We start from the raw sequence: 19,003 nt of genomic DNA on the forward strand, positions 1-19,003 counted from the left end.
AGAATTGTTGGTTATAAAAGGAAGGAAAATTACGAAGAGTCTAATTTAAGATATGTGGAGCTTGAAGCCCTGAACATACAAGTAGAAACCACCAGTAAAGTTTCAGAAATGTGGGACTAAGAAAGACGGGAAAGGCTGCAGTCCTGGTTTACTCCTCTTGTCCTGGCACCCCATCCAATCTAGCCTCTGTCCCAGACAACAGTGCCCCAGTTTGGACAATATATTTTATGGACACCCTATCACTGAGGGAGAAAGAAAAAAGATTAGGGAAAAGCTCACAGGACAGAACAATGGGCAATGCCCATGGATGGATGAGAGGAGGAGGAGTAAAAGCCAGCTGTGGAGACAAGAAAACACAATCAGAGGAATAGGAAAGTGTATTCAGAAAAGGGAAGGAGGAGCACTACTGGGGAAAGAAGGCCAGCTTTGATGTGATCTTCAGAGACCCCAGGAGAGCAGGTTCCATCAACTGATGAACTAATAAATATCCAGGGTTTTGGTTTTGGTTTGTTGTTGTTGTTGTTGTTGTTGTTGTTGTTGTTGTTGTTGTTGTTTTAACACTGTAATTCAAGAAAGTAACAAGTTAAAAAGTAGATTGTTTTTTAATGCTAAACATGTTTGCTGGCTGCTAGGAGCTAGCAGAGATGAAGTGATAGAAGATAAAAGTAAAAGCCAAGATAATGAAAAGAGCAAAGTCTCATAGGTGAGGACAGAAGGGAGGGAAATAGTAGAGACAGGAATTATAACATCATAGAAATGGTTAACCTTGAAAAGTCAAGGAACTTTTCCTACGAACGGATGAAGGCAGAAAATGTTGGAAGCAATGATAGGTCGTGGTCACTGATGAAAAGAACAGAAAATGAAGGGGTTATCACTCCCTGAGGACAAGGATGTTCCTCCTTTATCTAGTAGAGCAGTGCCTGCCCACTTGGATTCAAATCCCAGCTCTGCCACCAGTTCTGTCATTTCAAGCAAGTTATTTGACCCCTCTGTGCTTCCATTTCCTCAACCATAAAATAAGGATAATATCATTGTTGTGAGGTTGAATGTACACAAGCAAATTACTAATAAGCATTCAATTGTTATTATTTGCATGGTATTGTCTATAGCCATCCTGCCTCACATGATCCTTGGAGCTCTCTAAATGTCCCATGAATGAATGAAGTCAAAATCAAGGTAATCTACTGGGAGCTAGGACGTGGAGATGTTACTGAAGAAGAAAGGTCAAGAAGATGAGAATTCGAGAATTCTACAGAAGGCAAAATCAAAGTTAACAAATGAGGTCCAGGTTAATGCAGAGCCTCCTAAACAGAGCAAGCTAAATGATTAATTCTTCAATATTCCCACATGATGAAATGCCATTATTATTCCCTTGGCTCCCCAATAAATGTTGGATGAATAAATACATGTATAAATACAAACTACAAAGTAAAACATGACTAACTTGAACAACGACTGTTGGCATTCATGATAGTCTCTCTGAGTCTTTCGTTTGCTAACTCACTCTGTTAGATAGCTGCATTAAGAGTCCCAATTTTTCACACCTCCCTGTAACCACACATATTGACTCTGGACTTAGCCATGGGATTTGTTTTGGCCAATGGGAAGGCAAAAAATTTGAGCTTCAAAAAAGAAACACTTGCACATTAATTGCCACTTACATAATAACAAGCCTGCTGGAGGGATGTGAGAAACACGCTGGAGGACAGACGAACTGTCCCTGTCAAAGTCATCCTAGATCCACCAGCTACCAGCCTACCCACCAGCTGACCACATAGATGCAGGCCAAACCCTAGTCAAAATCAGCAGAACCACCCAGCTGACCCTTTAACTCGTAAGATATAACAAATGGTTTTTGTTTTAAACCACAAAGTTTTGGGGTATTAAGCAGCAATAGCTAACTGCTACATTTCCAAACCCCAAATCCCCACATGGCTACATTAGACTGGCAGCTGCATTGTACCACTTTGGGGGGTTGGGGCACCATTTACATTGGAATCCACGTTGTGCAGTGCAGAGCCCATATGGCCATATGCAGTAGCACTGGGAGAGAACCAAAATAAGTAAACCTTCTCTCTCCTGCTTGCCCTTCACCTCTAATTACGTAGGGAGAAATGGGGAATAAAGTTAAAAGCAGTTGGAGCTACCAAGACAAACTGCATATTGCAAAAGGAACCATTTCGCTTGGCTGAACATTTCCAAACAAGTTTCAGCTCCTAAGCATTTTAAACACAATAGAAAACAATATAAATAATGTATGTGTGTGTGTGTGTGTATACATGTACACAGAGAGAGAGAGAGATACAGATATGCATTTATATCTACATGGCTCTTAATGAATCATTGCAAGGGACATTTTGAATGTTAAAATGGTGTGAATTTCCACACTCCTTCTATCAGGCTTTCTAGGCACCAGTCCCATCAATCTCTAAACCCTGACACCAGGCAGTTCATTGTTTTTCAAATTTACGACATTTTTCAGTTCATTGTTTTTAAACTGTCGCCCTCAGTGGGTAGCTGGCACAACTCATTGCTACTCTCAGCTCCCACTGAGCTCATCACCCTAGGAGTGACGTGCTAGCAAAATTTTCAGTTGACTGATCTCCAGGATGGTAAATTCTCTCTGTGTGCTTCCTCTAGTGACATCATTACTTTTGTCCTCCACCCTTACCCCAACAGAAATAATTAAGGTTGTGATTGTCCATCCCAAACACAGATAATGAAAATTAAGGAAACTGAAAATAGAACCAGTCATTCTACCCAACCTCTTGGTGTGATGGAAGACTAACTTTCTCCCAGACATCCCAATAGTTTTATGTAATTCTGCCGCAGAAATATCCCTAACATTGCAGCATCTGTCTGGGCTCTTGAAGGACTATTCTGTATCTGACCCTCAATTTAAGCAGGCTTATTTTGATCTGCTGAATTTTCTCATTTGTTTTCTGAAATGCATGACTTAAAGGCTTAATTCTCATCTCAGGAAATGGTCTGATTTCTCCCAGGGTTCTAAAAGGAATTGCATGAGGTTAGTAAACATGGAAGTCAGTTCCTCCTCCCTGTCCTTGATTGGGCACTAGTGTCATGTCAGGGTAGACCATGTGTCTGGATGGAAGAATCAGAAACTAAGTCTAGCTGACTCTGTCCCTAACCAGGGGTGTGGCCCTATGCAAGTCATAGTCATATCTGATCCTCACATCCCTTGGATACAAAATACGAAGATTTGGATGACTTCCAAGTCTCCTTTTAGCACTGAAATCTTTTTATGGTAGCTGCAGATATTTGTGATATTTTCTTTTCCTATAGTAGAGAGTATATGCTTATTTCAACTTTTATGGCATTTCCAATCAGAATATTTCCTTAACAAAATCATAGGCCTGTATAAAATTTTCATGAGTATATTTTTATTTCTCCATTCCATCTTGGGGTTGGAAGGATTTGAAAATTAAGTGAGTAATTCAATCATTCAACAAACATTTATTGAGCACTTACTATGTTCCAGACCCTAGGCTTGGGGCTTGAGAAAATACAATGAAAATGATTATAATACCAATGTTCCTAATTATTTCTCTACAAAAACATTGAATGAGAGACCTGGTCTCAGCCTCAACCCAAGTACACTTCTAGTCTAAGAAAATGTTTAACTCAACAGATAACTGTTATACCAGACCCAAGAAGAAGCTAAAACCTTTTGTTAACACGGTATTGTTAATAAATACCCTCCAGTGGTGGTGGGTATTGAGGAGGGCACATTCTGCATGGAGCACTGGGTGTTATGCACAAACAATGAATCATGGAACACTTCATCTAAAACTAATGATGTAATGTATGGGGATTAACATAAGAATAAAAAAAATAAATTAAAAAAAAATTCCACTGAAGGGGGTGCCTGGGTGGCTCAGTTGGTTAAGCATCTGCCTTCGGCTCAGGTCATGATCCCAGGGTCCTGGGATCGAGTCCCGCTTCGGGCTCCCTGCTCAGCGGGGAGTCAGCTTCTCCCTCTCCCTCTCCCCCTGCTGTGTTCCCTCTCTAGCTGTCTCTCTCTCTGTCAAATAAATAAATAAAATCTTTTAAAAAATAAATAAATAAAAATAAATAAATAAATACCCTCCAGGTCATTCTGAAGAGTTAATATGGAAGTGATTTGAGCTCTGAGAACTACTTAAATAAATTAAATTGCCTAGCACAGTGTCTGGCATAGTAGAGAAGTACTATTACAATTTTTATCTTCCCATCATTCCTTCCTTTCTTCCCATCTTCTTTTCCCTAGGATTAATCTGATTTCTCTCTCACTCTTCCTACCCCAGCTGTACTCAAAGGATGCACCCTTGATGGCAGCAGGATTACCAAGCCTCTTCTCTATCCCCACTTTCAACACTAGACAAAAACAACTGCCTTCTTTGGCTCTACTCCAGCCACATTCCTAACCCTCTGCTCAGTAATTGCTTGTAACAAAATGACCCGGGAAATAGTGATAGGAAAACTGGTATTATCCAGTGTGTTGTATATTAAGAAATTTACAGAGTCTGATATTAACCAATAAGCCCAATAACTCACATTGACAGAAAAATTCCTCATCTCCCTGACACATCTCTTCAAGATAAAATCTGTTATATGACCACAGAACAGATTTTCCCATTTTGTTTGCTCCAACTGACATATTCAGAATGCATCTATAATCTCTATCATCCCTCCTCCCTAGGAACTAAGTCTGTTAGAATGAAAACCTTAGGTAACTTGTATTTCCAGGTGTAATGAAGACTCATTAGTGGTGGTGCATAAGTCATTTGAAAAGATAATTTGCAACACAGAAAACAAAAATAATTCAAATAGCTTTAAAACAGTACTTGGGCCATATTCACTTACTCAATGAGATATAATTCTAAGAACAAAAAACAACATTTTATTTAGTAACTAATTGCTAGTAGTAATATTAGTATTATTACTTTTAACCATTTATATATAGTATGACAATGCTATAAAAAAGTATGCTGTTATTAAGAATCAAGATGTTCACTGTAAGAGAAAAGAGGCAAATGTGTAATTTCTGGTTAGGCAAAAACCTTAAAAAGTTAAATTTGAGATGGAAATTTCAGAATGAACTCATGTGGGTTTTTTAGCACACTTTTCCTAGCTATTGCCTACCAAAAAGGCTTGGAAGCAATAACAGCCCAGTAATGAGCATCCCTACTGACCAGATTTGAGACTAAATATTTCAAGTCACTAAAAGGAACCAGGACTCCTTGGAGAGAAAGCTGATTCCAGGCCTAGGGCAAGAAATATGCAAGATGAGCTTGGAGAATTTTGCTGCTCTCGAAAGCAAGGAAGCCATCAAAGTTTAAAGGGATTTGTCAAAAGGTCACAGAAACCCCCTCTGGGGGATCCCACTGGCCAGAGATGGGACATTTTGAACATCAAAGAGAATAACAATGGCAATTAGTTGAAATACACTGGATATATAAAAATCCATGATGAAACTGTTTTAAAGATTAAAAAAATTGAAAAAGAATGAATTTAGAATTTATCTTTCCTTTCTTTAAAAAACAAAGACTTTATTTCAGAATAACAAAAATGCCAAATAACTCCAGCTGATGAAAGAAAGCTCTTCTTTATAGAGGAATTCCAACTAAAAAAAAAATGTAGCAAGAGTTACAGCATTAGGGGTGCCTGGGTGGCTCAGATGGTTAAGCGTCTGCCTTCGGCTCAGGTCATGATCCCAGGGTCCTGGGATCGAGTCCCGCATCGGGCTCCCTGCTCCTTGGGAGCCTGCTTCTCTCTCTCTCTCTCTCTGTCCCTCATGAATAAATAAATAAAATCTTTAAAAAAAAAAAAAAAGAATTACAGCATTAGAAAATTACCATTTTGCAATCCCTCATGGAATCATTGCTCAGGCAACCATCAAAAGTTGCTAAAACCAATTAAGTGAAAGGCTAATGATAACTGGATGTTCAAAAGTTATCAAAGTAACACCCCACTGATTATTTGAGGGACATAAAGGGGAAATGCAACTTTATGACAGAAGGATCAGAGGATCACTCTGAGAGTCTCTAAAACTGCAAGACACCAAAGCATATGCCTCCTGATATGATGTAATATGAAGTACCCAACTCCACCTATGAAGTATTTTTGTTGAAAATGTTGAACCCAGAGAGCGGCATTGGGCTCCCTGCTCAGTGGGAAGCCTGCTTCTCCCTCTCCCATTCCCCCTGCTTGTGTCCCCTCTCTTGCTGTCTCTCTCTCTCTCTCTGTCAAATAAATAAATAAAAAGAAAATGTTGAACCCAAACTTAATCAAGACTTAACTCTAACTTCCAGTTTATGGGAAATACAAGGAGAAGAACAGGTTAAATGCCATCATTCAGAAGCGATCAGACAAATCAGAATGAGGGGTATTCACTGTAACAACTAACTGGTCTTTCGAAAGATTAATATCATGAGTAAAAAAGGGGATTAAGGATACTTAAAAATTAAGGATACTTAAAAAGGACTCAAGAGACATAACAATCAAAAGTGTGTACCTTATTTGAACTCTGACTCAAACAAACCAATTGTTAAAATAATAAAGGACTTATGGTAAATTCAAATATGAGCTGGGTATTAAATGATTTTAAGGAAATATTGCTAATTTTGTTTGGGCATTGTAGAGTGGTGTATGAAGAAAATGCCCTTATGTTTGAGGATATATAAGTATATTGAAATATTTAAGGGCAAAAATTATCAGATAGTCCAGGATTTGCTTTAGAAGTCTTCAGCCAGACTTTGGAAAACAGTGTGGAGGTTCCTCAAAAATTTAAAAATCGAGCTACCCTATGACCCAGCAATTGCACTACTGCGTATTTACCCCAAAGACACAGATGTAGTGAAAAGAAGGGCCATATGCACCCCAATGTTCATAGCAGCAATGTCCACAATAGCCAAACTGTGGAAAGAGCTGAGATGCCCTTCAACGGATGAATGGATAAAGAAGATGTGGTCCATATATACAATGGAATATTACTCAGCCATCAGAAAAGATGAATACCAATTTTTACATCAATGTGGTTGGGACTGGAGGAGATTATGCTAAGTGAAATAAGTCAAGCAGAGAAAGTCAATTATCATATGGTTTCACTTATTTGTGGAACATAAGGAATAACATGGAGGACATTAGGAGAAGGAAGGGAAAATGGGGGGGGGGGCATTGGAGGGAGAGATGAACCATGAGAGACTATGGACCTGAGAAACAAACAGGGTTCTAGAGGGGAGTGGGGAGGGAGGATTGGTTAGCCCGGTGATGGGTATTAAGGAGGGCATGTACTGCATGGAGCACTGGGTGTTATACAAAAACAATGGATCGTGGAACCCTACATCAAAAACTAATGATGTATTGTATGGTGACTAACATAACATAATAAAATTTAAAAAAAAAAGTCTTCAGCCAGAAAAAAGAAGCAAATACAGTAATATGTTAATAATTGTTTAAGATGAATATATGGAGCTTAATTATAATAATTTTCAACCTGTATGTGTTTGAATTTTTTTCATAATAAAAAGCTGAAAGATAAAGGTTCTTCAAATATGATGAAAAACAAAGTGCCTTGCCTCCTGGAGACCCATGACAACTACGATTATTTTTACTGTAGGGAAAAGAACGTTGTTTTCAGAATCTCTCTGCAAACATCGGAAGTCTCCATTTTGTGGTGAATATTTTGGTATTCCCTGTTGTTGTTTTTCCCAAATGGGGTAGTCTATTTCTTCTGAAATAGTATGATAATGCTATAAAAAAGTATGCTGTTATTAGTAATCAAGATGTTCACTGTAAGAGAAAAGAGGCCAATGTGTAATTTTTGCCTCATGTGGGTTTTTTAGCACACTTTTCCTAGCTATTGCCTACCAAAAAGGCTTGGAAGCAATAACAGCCCAGTAATGAGCTTCTTCTTCTTCCTCCAAGACGTGCATTCATTCCTTCATTTAACAAATAATTATTGAGGGCGCCTGGGTGGCTCAGTTGGTTAAGCGACTGCCTTCGGCTCAGGTCATGATCCTGGAGTCCCGGGATCGAGTCCCGCATCGGGCTCCCTGCTCGGCGGGGAGTCTGCTTCTCCCTCTGACCCTCCTCCCTCTCATGCTCTCTGTCTCTCATTCTCTCTGTCTCAAATAAATAAATAAATAAAATCTTTAAAAAACAAAAACAAAAACAAATAACTATTGGGTGACCTCAATGTGCTGGAACCCGTGCTAGACACAGGAGATATTGTGGAAGCAATAAAGGTAATTTCTCGACTCTATCTGAAGTAACACTTTCTGTGCCAGACAAGAAAAGAGGAAATTGCAGCACATAAGAAGCATCCAAAGAAGGGGGACTGGAGGATGCCTACAAAAGAGACCTAAGGAGACACTGCACGCTGAGACCTGAGAGGCCAGAAGGACTGAGCCAGGGGTCAGGAGACCAAGAGTCTGTCTGACGGAGCCAGGACATTGGTCTTCGGCCTCAGACTGGAACTTAAATATCGCGGCTATCCTGCTTCACAGGCCTTTGGATTCAGACTGAAAATACACCACTGGCACTCCTGGACCTCCAGCTTGCTCCCTGTAGATCATCTCAGCCTCCATGATCATGTGAGCCGATTCCTTATAAGAAGTTATTATTATATATAATAATATACTATATTTTCTGTTTCTCTTCTGTTTCCCTGGAGAACCCTGACTAATATAAAACTAAAAAAGGCTTACTAGGGCTAGCACATACAAAGTATATGTTTGGGAATGAGAAAGGTGGAGGGAAAGAGATGAAGGTGAAGAATTAAACAGGAGTTCATCCAGCGAACACTTTATCCTAAAGGTCATGAGAAGCCCTGGGAGGATTTTAAGCATGATCAGATTTGCATTTTAAAAAGAACATGTTGGTAGTTGTATGAAGAGTAGATTGGACGGGGCAAGATGGGGATCAGAGAAACCGTTAGGAGGTTGTTGCTAATATCCCAACCCACAGGCTCTCTCCATAGCACCCTCATCAAGGCATTTTGAAGCTTCTTTATGGTCTTTGTTCCTTCCACCCTGAAGTATAGGTATTTATGCAGATGTGTTCTCTCTCCTAGAACAAGCTCCTTAAGGTGGGAACCAAGACTCACCTTTATTTACTTCACCTGGCCTAATTATAATAGCACTTACCACTTAGAATGTGCCAAGCATGCTACATACATAATGTCTAATTCTCACAATAACCGTTCAGGAGAGCTATTATCCCCCATCTACCAATGAGGAAGTTGAAATTCAGAAATAACAGTATTTGCCCAGGCCCACACAGCAGGAAAACAGTGGAGCCTGGATTCCCCACTCCAGATCTCCCGCCCTTTGCACTGTACCGTGCTCTCCCGGGGCCCCTCATGCATGATCGATAAACACACGTACAGCTGAGTTGCAAGATGTCTGAGTCTGCTCTTAATAAACTACAGATTTTTCCTTTGATGTGTGCTTGCCTACAGATGAGTGAAAAGAGAAGTTACCCGTATTTCAGTGTCTTTAATTTCTGGAGTCCTCTATAGCAGGGGTCTTCTTATTCTCACAGTGAATGCGGAGGTGCTTCTCAGGGTTTTTCTGTATAACAGGGTAAGTACTGAGCTGACTTGACCAGTGATGTTGGAAGAAGAAGAGGAGGAGGGTGCTAGAGCCAAAGAGGAGAGCCGAGGCCGGCCATGAGCCTCAACCACAGGCTCTGGCGAAATTGGAGGAAACATTAAAGGCTGGCATCACTCCCCACTTAATCTATAATGTGAATGAGCCGCAACCCCAGTGGTTTTGAGAAAGAGGAATCAGCAGAATTTTGCAGCTTTAATAGAATGGAGCAGCAACTAAAATTTTCAGGGAAGCCTTTACTTCATTACCTCAGCAGGTGTACCCTCACCTTGCGGCTGCTCTTTGCAGAAAGACCTTTATGTGTTTTCACATAAGTGAAATTAACATTTTTGCCTCCCTGGTATGAACTCAAGGTAGATGAATGCTTTCATAGACTGCAAGTAGCCTTTCCATGTCACATTTCTATAACGGTGTTAGGGAACAAAACTAATTGTCATTTATATTGGAGGCAATTCTATTCACAGCAAGATAAATTGGATTTCTAAACTGTGATTTCCATTGTGTTCCTTCTATGGATCATGAAAGCGATCCTGATGTGCACAGCAGTCAGGCTACTTACTTATACAGTGAGGTCCAGCTTTATGCTGAATCCATCATCCTTCTCTTCCCAAGGGAGGACAGAAGCACAACAGAAGCATAATTGTAAGACCACCATCTAATGAAAGGGGTTAATGAAGAGACATGACTCTAAATATCAGTATGAGCATTCAAAGACTCAGAGAAAATAATCCATTCCCTAAGAGGATTAGACATCACTGTGAATTATCCAATTTTTCACTGTAGAGTTTTATGTGTATGTGAGGCACGCACTCTCTCTTTCCCTCTCTCTCTCTCTCGTAGTGCTTTTTGGATATATACACACATATAACTATTTCAGAATGTAAACCACCATCAACAAATATGATCTTGTCTCACCATTTGTAAATTTAGATCCAACTACTCTTAACTTTTAGTATACTGGGCAGCGTCTATAAAATCTATAAAAAAAAGATTTGCTAAGTGAATTAATAGACTAAAAATATCATGAAAAACAAGATGGAAAGTGTGAATGTTTACACTGTTGTAATTAAAAGGCAAAGTCCAGGCAGTAAAGCTTAAGACCATGGACTCTCAAGCGGGTTGTCCTGGGTTCAAATTGTGCCTCACCACTGTCCTTATCTGGACAGATGACTTACCCTTACTGTGCTTCAGTCTTCTCACCTGGAAATGGAGATCACAATAGGAATCCATTGCAGATTGTCATGATGGTTAGAGTTAACAACAGACTTAGAAAATTCCTGACACACAATAAACACCAGTGGCACCATTTATTATTATTATTATTATTATTAAGCATCTTTTTTAAACAAATAAGTGGTGAACTAATCATAGGTCTATCTCTTATCAGATTTCCTTAGACTCTCTAGCCAGCAAGATTGTGTTGTCTCATTCACATTACTAAGTATCTCTGAAAGTAAGGAAACTGCATTCCAGGGCACCTGGGTGGCTCAGTCAGTTTAGGGAACTGACCCTTGACTTTGGCTCAGGTCATCATCTCAGGGTCATGAGACTGAGTCCCACATTGGACTCCATGCTGAGCGTGATGCCTGCTTAAGAGTCTCTCTCTCCCAAAAAAAAAAAAAAGAAAAGAAAGAAAAAAGGAAACTGCATTCCTTTTAAAACACACACACACACACACACACATACACATTCTATAGTTCAAACAATTTTCCCCATGGTTATTTTTTATTGGTGGAATTTTTCTATATTTATGGTAAATCTGGTCTGTTTAGCTGGTACCAGGGCCTGTTCCTTTGTGTCCAGTCAAATACTTATTGGATCTTGGAAAATATCACCACCTGCCACATCCCCACTGTGAGGACACGAGATAAAATTCTTCTGTTTTTGGCATGAGTCATTTATGTATATTGGAAATCATACTTATGAATTACTTGTTAAATGCTAAAGGAAAAAGAGACAATAGACCCTAGTCTGTTTCAGAAAGAGGTAAAATAGAAAAAAGAATGAAAAAAGTACCGTTTTCCTAGTTCAGCTGGATTAAGGAACATCCCTAATTACACAAGATGTGGTTTTCATAAGCAACAAGTCAAAGAAACCATACCCATATTTTGTGTCAATCCAAAGCTACCAAATTATTTGTCCTAAAATGTAAATTTTTCTAACTAAATTGATTTTCTTGGATCCAGAGAGCATCATTCATCCAGGTAGTATCTAGCAAATACAGAGTGTGCAATAAGTACTTATTGACCTAAATAAATTTTAATAAGCAATAGTACAGCACTAGGCTTATGGGAGGCACTCAAGTTTTTTTGTTTTTGTTTTTGTTTTTTAATGAATGAGCCAGAGGAAGGTAGATGGAAAATGGTTCCAGGCAATCTGTCTTCCAGCTTGTAATCGAGATTAAGAAAGGGGTTCATGGGTGGCTCAGTTGGTTAAGCGTCTGACTCTGTTTTGGCTCAGGTCATGATCTCAGGGCCATGAGATCGAACCCTGCATTGGGCTCCATGCTCAGTGTAGAGTTATTGAACACTACATCAAAAACTAATTATGTACTGTATGGTGACTAACATAAAAAAAAAAAAAGGACTCTCCCTCTCCCGCTGCCCCTCCGGTGCCCCCCACCCCCCAGTCTCTCTTTTTCTCTTTCTCTCCAAAATAAATAAATAAATCTTTTTTAAAAAAAGATTAAGAAAGAAATAAAATAAGGGTGCCTGGTGGCTTAGTCGGTTAAGTGTCAACTCTTGATCTCAGCTCAGGTCCTGATCTCGGGGTCATGAGTTGAACTCTGTATTGGACTCCACGCTGGGCATGGAGCCTACTTTAAAAAAAAGAAAAGAAAAGAAAAGGGGCGCCTGGGTGGCTCAGTCATTAAGTGTCTGCCTTCGGCTCAGGTCATGATCCCAGGGTCCTGGGATCAAGCCCTGCATGGGGCTCCCTGCTCCACGGGAAGCCTGCTTCTCCTTCTCCCACTGCCCCTGCTTGTGTTCCCTCTCTCACTGTGTCTCTCTCTGTCAAACAAATAAATAAATAATCTTAAAAAAAAAAGAAAAGAAAGAAAGAAATCCATATGGAGGGCAAAATGGATACTATCTCAAAGTAATACCCATGCATACATATCTAATATATGCATTCACATACACAACCTGAAGCAATCTTAATAATTGTCATTCAAAAATAACAGGAACTTTATAGAAGAAAGATCAGTGACTTACATAGATAATGACACTATTAAGCAAATTGCCTTGGATCTAACCCACCATTTATAATATCCTTAAAAGTACTGGAGGCAGAAATTTTCCCCAGTGTATGTAGTTTTGTAAAATTTATGTAGTTTTGGCTTTTAAATCTGAAAAACAGAAAGAAAGTTTCTGAAATACCTACTGAGATCCAAACTCCCTGTATCTCCACTCACCAAATTTAAAGCGAGGGCAACCATTGTGTCAGCAACATTTCTCATCACTGGACCTGAGAGCTGAGCTCAGTCCTCTACTAACTTTATTAGTCCTAAGATCTTTCAAGACATTTGAAAGCCCCTCAAAATCTCTTCTTCTCAGGCCCTGCTCAGTCCAACCATGATGGCAGATAGGTTCCAGATTAGTTATGTCAAAGACGGAAAGGAAGGGGGGATTACCTCTTTCTACCCAGACTACTGCACCGATCCTAAGGAAGATGATGAGTATAAAGGGGTAATCTGTATTATAAGCAAGGGTGCTCTTGTCCACCACAGAAATATGCATGAAATTTCCGCCAAATCTGTTTCATATCATTTCTCAACACTGAATATTAAGCTTCACTGGAAATTTTTCATTTAGGATAGTATATTTGGATATTAAAAATGGCCCAAAGAGAAGCTAAATACATATTCTGCAATAACCCCAAGTAAGGTCAGTTCCACTGAGGCATATCGTAAAATAAAATAAAGCAAAACATTTAAAAGTCATTGGAAAAAAAGTTAATAATTCAGAGGAGATCATATGTACCTTCACGGAGGGGGTATAGATGTTATGCCGAGATTTGTCAAGTTGTCAAGGAAAATAAATCAAGCCCAAAGGGAAGAAATTCTTGTCTCCTAAGGCTGACTGAAGTGAGGGTAACTAACCCAGCCTGCCTCTTGCCAAAAATGTTTTCCCCATTAATAATTCTGGGTGGAATATTAACATTGCACTTACAGGTTCACCAAGACAATAAAGAATCCTCAAAGCCAAAAAATCAAGAAAAAGAGGAAACACAGGGAAGCAGAGCCCCAAAACTGACATTTACTCCAAGGGCATTTGCCAAACCCCAACGTCCCTGAATTTCATTTTCTGGCCTTAAAGTCATATGGCACCATCTAAAGTGAGATGTCTAACAGGAGATCCCCTCCCTCCATAGAGCTGGAACCCCAAAAGGCTAATACTCAGTGTCAGGTTGCACTAGAAATCAGACAGTCCCAGGCCAAGGAGGCAGCAAGAAAATTGTCCTAAAAGTTGTCACTAGAGGGAGGGGAACAAAATCTTCCTTGAGAATTCTCAACATAAGCTTATTCTCTCCCAAGTTTGTAGCCCAAATTCATGATAACTTGGTGGACTGAAAAACCTTAAATAGATACTCTGGGATAAAATGGTCCCACATTGGTAGTGCCCCAGATACCCAGCAGAAACAAATGCAAATCCTCTCCAAAAGAGCCCACCTTGAACATGGGCCTCAAAAACTCCCATGAAGAGAGTACTAAGAAATAGGAATTTAGAGTTTAAAATCCCAAACCACAGAAGGCTTTAAGGCACCATGAATGAGAGCCAGCAGAAACAACAGACTATATAAACTAACCTATAAACTTCAAATATTAGAATAAACATCCAAGTATGTTTATTTTGTTTGAGAAATAAAGAGGGGATTGAACATGTGACTAAGGAAAAAGACTTTGAAAAAAATTTTAAATAAAACCCTTAGAAATGAAAAAATATATTAATTGAATTTCAAAATGCAATGAACTAATTTACTGTATTATTAGACCCACTGAAAAGAGAATTCATGCAATGGACTATAATGTTGAAGAAATTACCCAGAATGTAGAAAAGAGAGACAAAGAGATTGAAAATACAAAATAAATGTTAAAAAAAGCAGAAAGGGTAAAGTGAGATAGGACGGGAGACCTAAGTCAGTGAAGAAAGTAAGGCAAGAAAAAGAGATAAAATGAATAAGTACTGGAAAGGAAGAAACAGAACTTTATTTGCCTATGATATATCGATATAGAAACCGCTCCAAAAATATACTGATAGATTTTTTAATTAATAATAAATCTTAACATGGGCCTGGATGTAAAATCAACTGCCCTTCTAAGCCAACAGCAAATAGTTAAAAAGTGTACTTTTTTAAATGATACCACTTATGGCATTTTTAAAGACATGAAGAACCTAAGAATAAATATAGTAAAGATCTTCATGAGAAAAAAATTATAAACTTTATTACTAGACATTAATTATAAATAAATAAAGACATATATCATGTTAATATATAACAAGAATTATTATTATAAAGATGTCAGTTCTTCCTAACTTAATATATAGATTCAAGTCAATTTCTTTTTTTTTTTTTAAGATTTTATTTATTTATTTGAGAGAGAGAATGAGACAGAGAGAGAGAGCATGAGATGGAGGATCAGAGGGAGAAGCAGACTCCCTGCCGAGCAGGGAGCCCGATGCGGGACTCGATCCCGGGACTCCAGGATCATGACCTGAGCCGAAGGCAGTCGCTTAACCAACTGAGCCACCCAGGCGCCCAGATTCAAGTCAATTTCAATTAAAAAAAAAAAAACTCCACACAAAGTCTTATGAGTCTTGACAAGCTAATTCTAAAATATATATGGGAGAGAAAGGGGCCAATAAAGGCTAAGATACGCTTAAAGAAGAAGAACTAGGTGGGAGAAGTTATTTAATAAGACATATATAAAGTTATATTAACTAATATATAATGACATTTGCATTGAAATAGACAAATATACCCCAGACCAGGAGAACCCAGAAATAGCCCCATGTATTTGGAATGTGATTTACGACAGAGCTGCCATTACAGAGCAGAGGAAGAAAGCTGTGCTTCCAATAGATTATACTGGACAATTTTATACATATCTTATCCATATCCATAAATTATCCATATTAAAAAGGGGGCAAGGAATCTCACTGCACACACCAAATTCAATTCTATACGGATTAAAAATTTAAATGTAAAAGACAAAACCATAGGAGGTTTAGGTGACAATCTAGAAGACTTAGGATAGGGACAGATTTCTTAAGCAAAGCATAACACACACACACACACACACACACGCATGTGCGCACATATCCAACCATAAAGTAAAAGATGGGTAAATTTGACTACATTAAAATTAAGGACTTCTGTTCACCCGAAGACACCATTAAGGGAGTAGAAAGGCAAGGCACAGAGTAGGAAACTGACAGTGACAAAATGCTCACATCCAGAGTATGTAAAGAACTATTGCAAATGAGTAAGAAAAATAATCCAATAGAAAAATGGGCAAAGATGTGAACAGGGATTCAATAAGCAGATACCACTCTCCTTAGTAATTAGGAAAATGCACATTAAAACCATAATAAGATATGACTTCACTCATGCCAGATTTGGAAAAGTTTAAAAATCACATTATCAGGGCACCTGAGTGGTTCAGTCAGTTAAGCATCTGCCTTCAGCTCGGGTCATGATCTCAGGGTCCTGGGATGGAGCCCCACCTCCAGCTGCTGGCTCAGCAGGGAGTCTGCTTGTCCCTCTGCCTCTGCACTGTCCCCTAACCCCGGTCCTGCTCTCACACTCTCAATCTCTATAATAAATAAATAAAATCTTTAGAAAAAAATCACATTTTCAAGTGTTGGCAAGGGTGTGGAATAACAGAAACAGTTACATCTGCTGGTAAGAGTGTAAACTGGGGAAAATCACCTTGGCATTATCTAGTGAGGCTGAAGGTATACATCAACTCAATTGATACATCAACTAGAGAAACTTGTGCCCATGGGAATCAAGTAACATGAGGGAGAAGGTTCAGAGCACCACTGTTTGCCCAGGGGGGAGAATCACAACCAACTAAAATGTCCATCAACAAGTGAAAGGATAAGTAAATCACACTATTTCACAGAATGGAATTCTCTGACACTATGAATTATAGCCACATGCGACAAAGTAGAATGAATCTTAGAAACATGTTGAATGAAAGAAGTCACCAAAGAATACTTATAATATGATTCCATTTACATAAGGGTCAAAAACATGTAAACTAAATAATATATTGTTTGTGGACACACATGTATGTAGTAAAACTATAAAGAAAAACAAGGAAATAATAAATCAAGATTCAGGACTGTGGTTATACTGCAAGTGGAGAGAAGAGGACACACAGGGACTTCAAAGGTAATGAGAAAATACAGGTTCTTTCACTGGGTCATGAATTCCTGGGAATTTATTGTATTGTCATTCTTTAGAGTTTAAAGGTATTTCATATTAACTCTTTTGTATCTCTGTAATATTTAATTTACAAAAAAAGACAAATGACAGAAAAAGTATTTATCACATGTGTAGAACAAAGGATTAAAAGTATACAATAAAATGATCTCCCAGCAATTACTAAGAGAAAAAGAAACACAATAGGAAATGAGCAAAGGATATGAACGTGCAGATCACATATTAAGAAATACAAATGGCCAATAAATACATGAGGAGACATTCAACTTCACTAACCATAATAATGCAAATGAAACAGAACTATATTTCATCCATCAGATTGAAAGGATTTTTTTTAATATGATAATATCAGGATTAGTAAGGGTATGGAGAATGAACTGACAAAGTCTTGTGGAGGGCGATTTGATGTTATCTGTCAAAATTTTAAATGTAAATATCTTTCCGCCCAACAATTCCATATCTAGCAATCTACCTGATAGAAATGCACATACATTTGGCCAAGTTGTATATAAAATGTTCATTGTAGCATTATTTGTAAGAATGGAAAATTAGAAGCAATTTCAATGCCCATCAATAAAGAAATAGCTAAATTAGAACACAACTGCATTTTATCATTTTGAAATGTTTTCAACAGCAAGTAGTAAATAAACAGGGGTTCACTTTGATCACATAACAAAAGTCTAGATAAAACCAGTGCCCATGTTGGTTCAGCTGCTCCCCAAGGTCATCGAGGACCCAGGGCCTTTTCATCCCTCTGCTCTGCCGTCCGTGTATGTTCTTCGGATTATTGTTCTCAGCTCATCACTCTCTTCCTCTGCAATAGAAACTTGCAGTGGGCTAGAATGGGCTAATGTTGGACTTGGCCTTGCAACTTGCATTAGCCAATTGAATGTAGGCAGAAGTAACTATGTCTGCTAGTTCTAAGCCAAGGTCTTAAGAGATTTTTATGTTTCTACTCACTCTCCTGCATTCCTGCGATCTATCCTGATAAGAACTTCCCTAGAGAGCTGCTGACACAGAAGAATGAGAAAATACATAGAACAGACCTGACCCAAACACGCTGGAGCCAAGCCCAGCCAATCTCAGGTGAGCCAGCAGAGCTCACACACCTATGAGCAAGAAAATAAATGTTTACTGTTGTCATCCTCCGAGATAGTAAGGTTTTTGTTAGACAGCAGAATTGACTGATAAAACTTTGTGCGTTGAATTTCTATCCTTATGCCTGTGGCCCTGTGGTCTCATGATGGTTTCAAGTTCCAGAAATCACAATTGTGTTCAAAGGCAGAAAGCTGGAGATGTGAGGAGAGCAGTCAGGGTGGAGAAAAACCTCCTTGTGACATTTTTGGCTTTTCGTCAAGGAATAAAGATATTTCCCAGAACCTTCTCTGCCAACTCTCCCCTATGTATCATAAACCAGATAAACATGGTCACTCCAGCTATTAGTGAGGATGGGAAGTAAATTCCTGCTGAGATAACCATGACTGGCTAGAGAAAGAGCCTACCTTCCCTGAGATCAAGGGATATCTGCCCCCACCCCGGACAAAAGTCAGGTGTTGCTGGCAAAGTGTGTTTAACGGTGATGTCTACCAATCACATTATAGGATACTGGGCAAAGGTCATACAGAATAAAGTAGATGTATGTGTCGTGACATGAAAAAATCTCAAAGACCTGTCATTCAAAAAGAATAGCAAATTGCAAAACAATACATATAATATTCCCACTTATGTAAAAAAATAAGAAATATGGGGCGCCGGGGTGGCTCAGTTCGTTAAGCAACTGCCTTCGGCTCAGGTCATGATCCTGGAGTCCCGGGATCAAGTCCCGCATTGGGCTCCCTGCTCAGCAGGGAGTCTGCTTCTCCCTCTCCCGCTCCCCCCTCTTGTGCTCTGTCTCTAAAATAAATAAATAAATAAATAAATAAATAAATAAATAAATAAATAAA

Source organism: Mirounga leonina, unplaced genomic scaffold (genome assembly GCF_011800145.1).
Source record: "Mirounga leonina isolate KUSES-001 unplaced genomic scaffold, KU_Mleo_1.0 Mir_126, whole genome shotgun sequence".
NCBI classification, from domain to species: Eukaryota; Metazoa; Chordata; class Mammalia; order Carnivora; family Phocidae; genus Mirounga; species Mirounga leonina.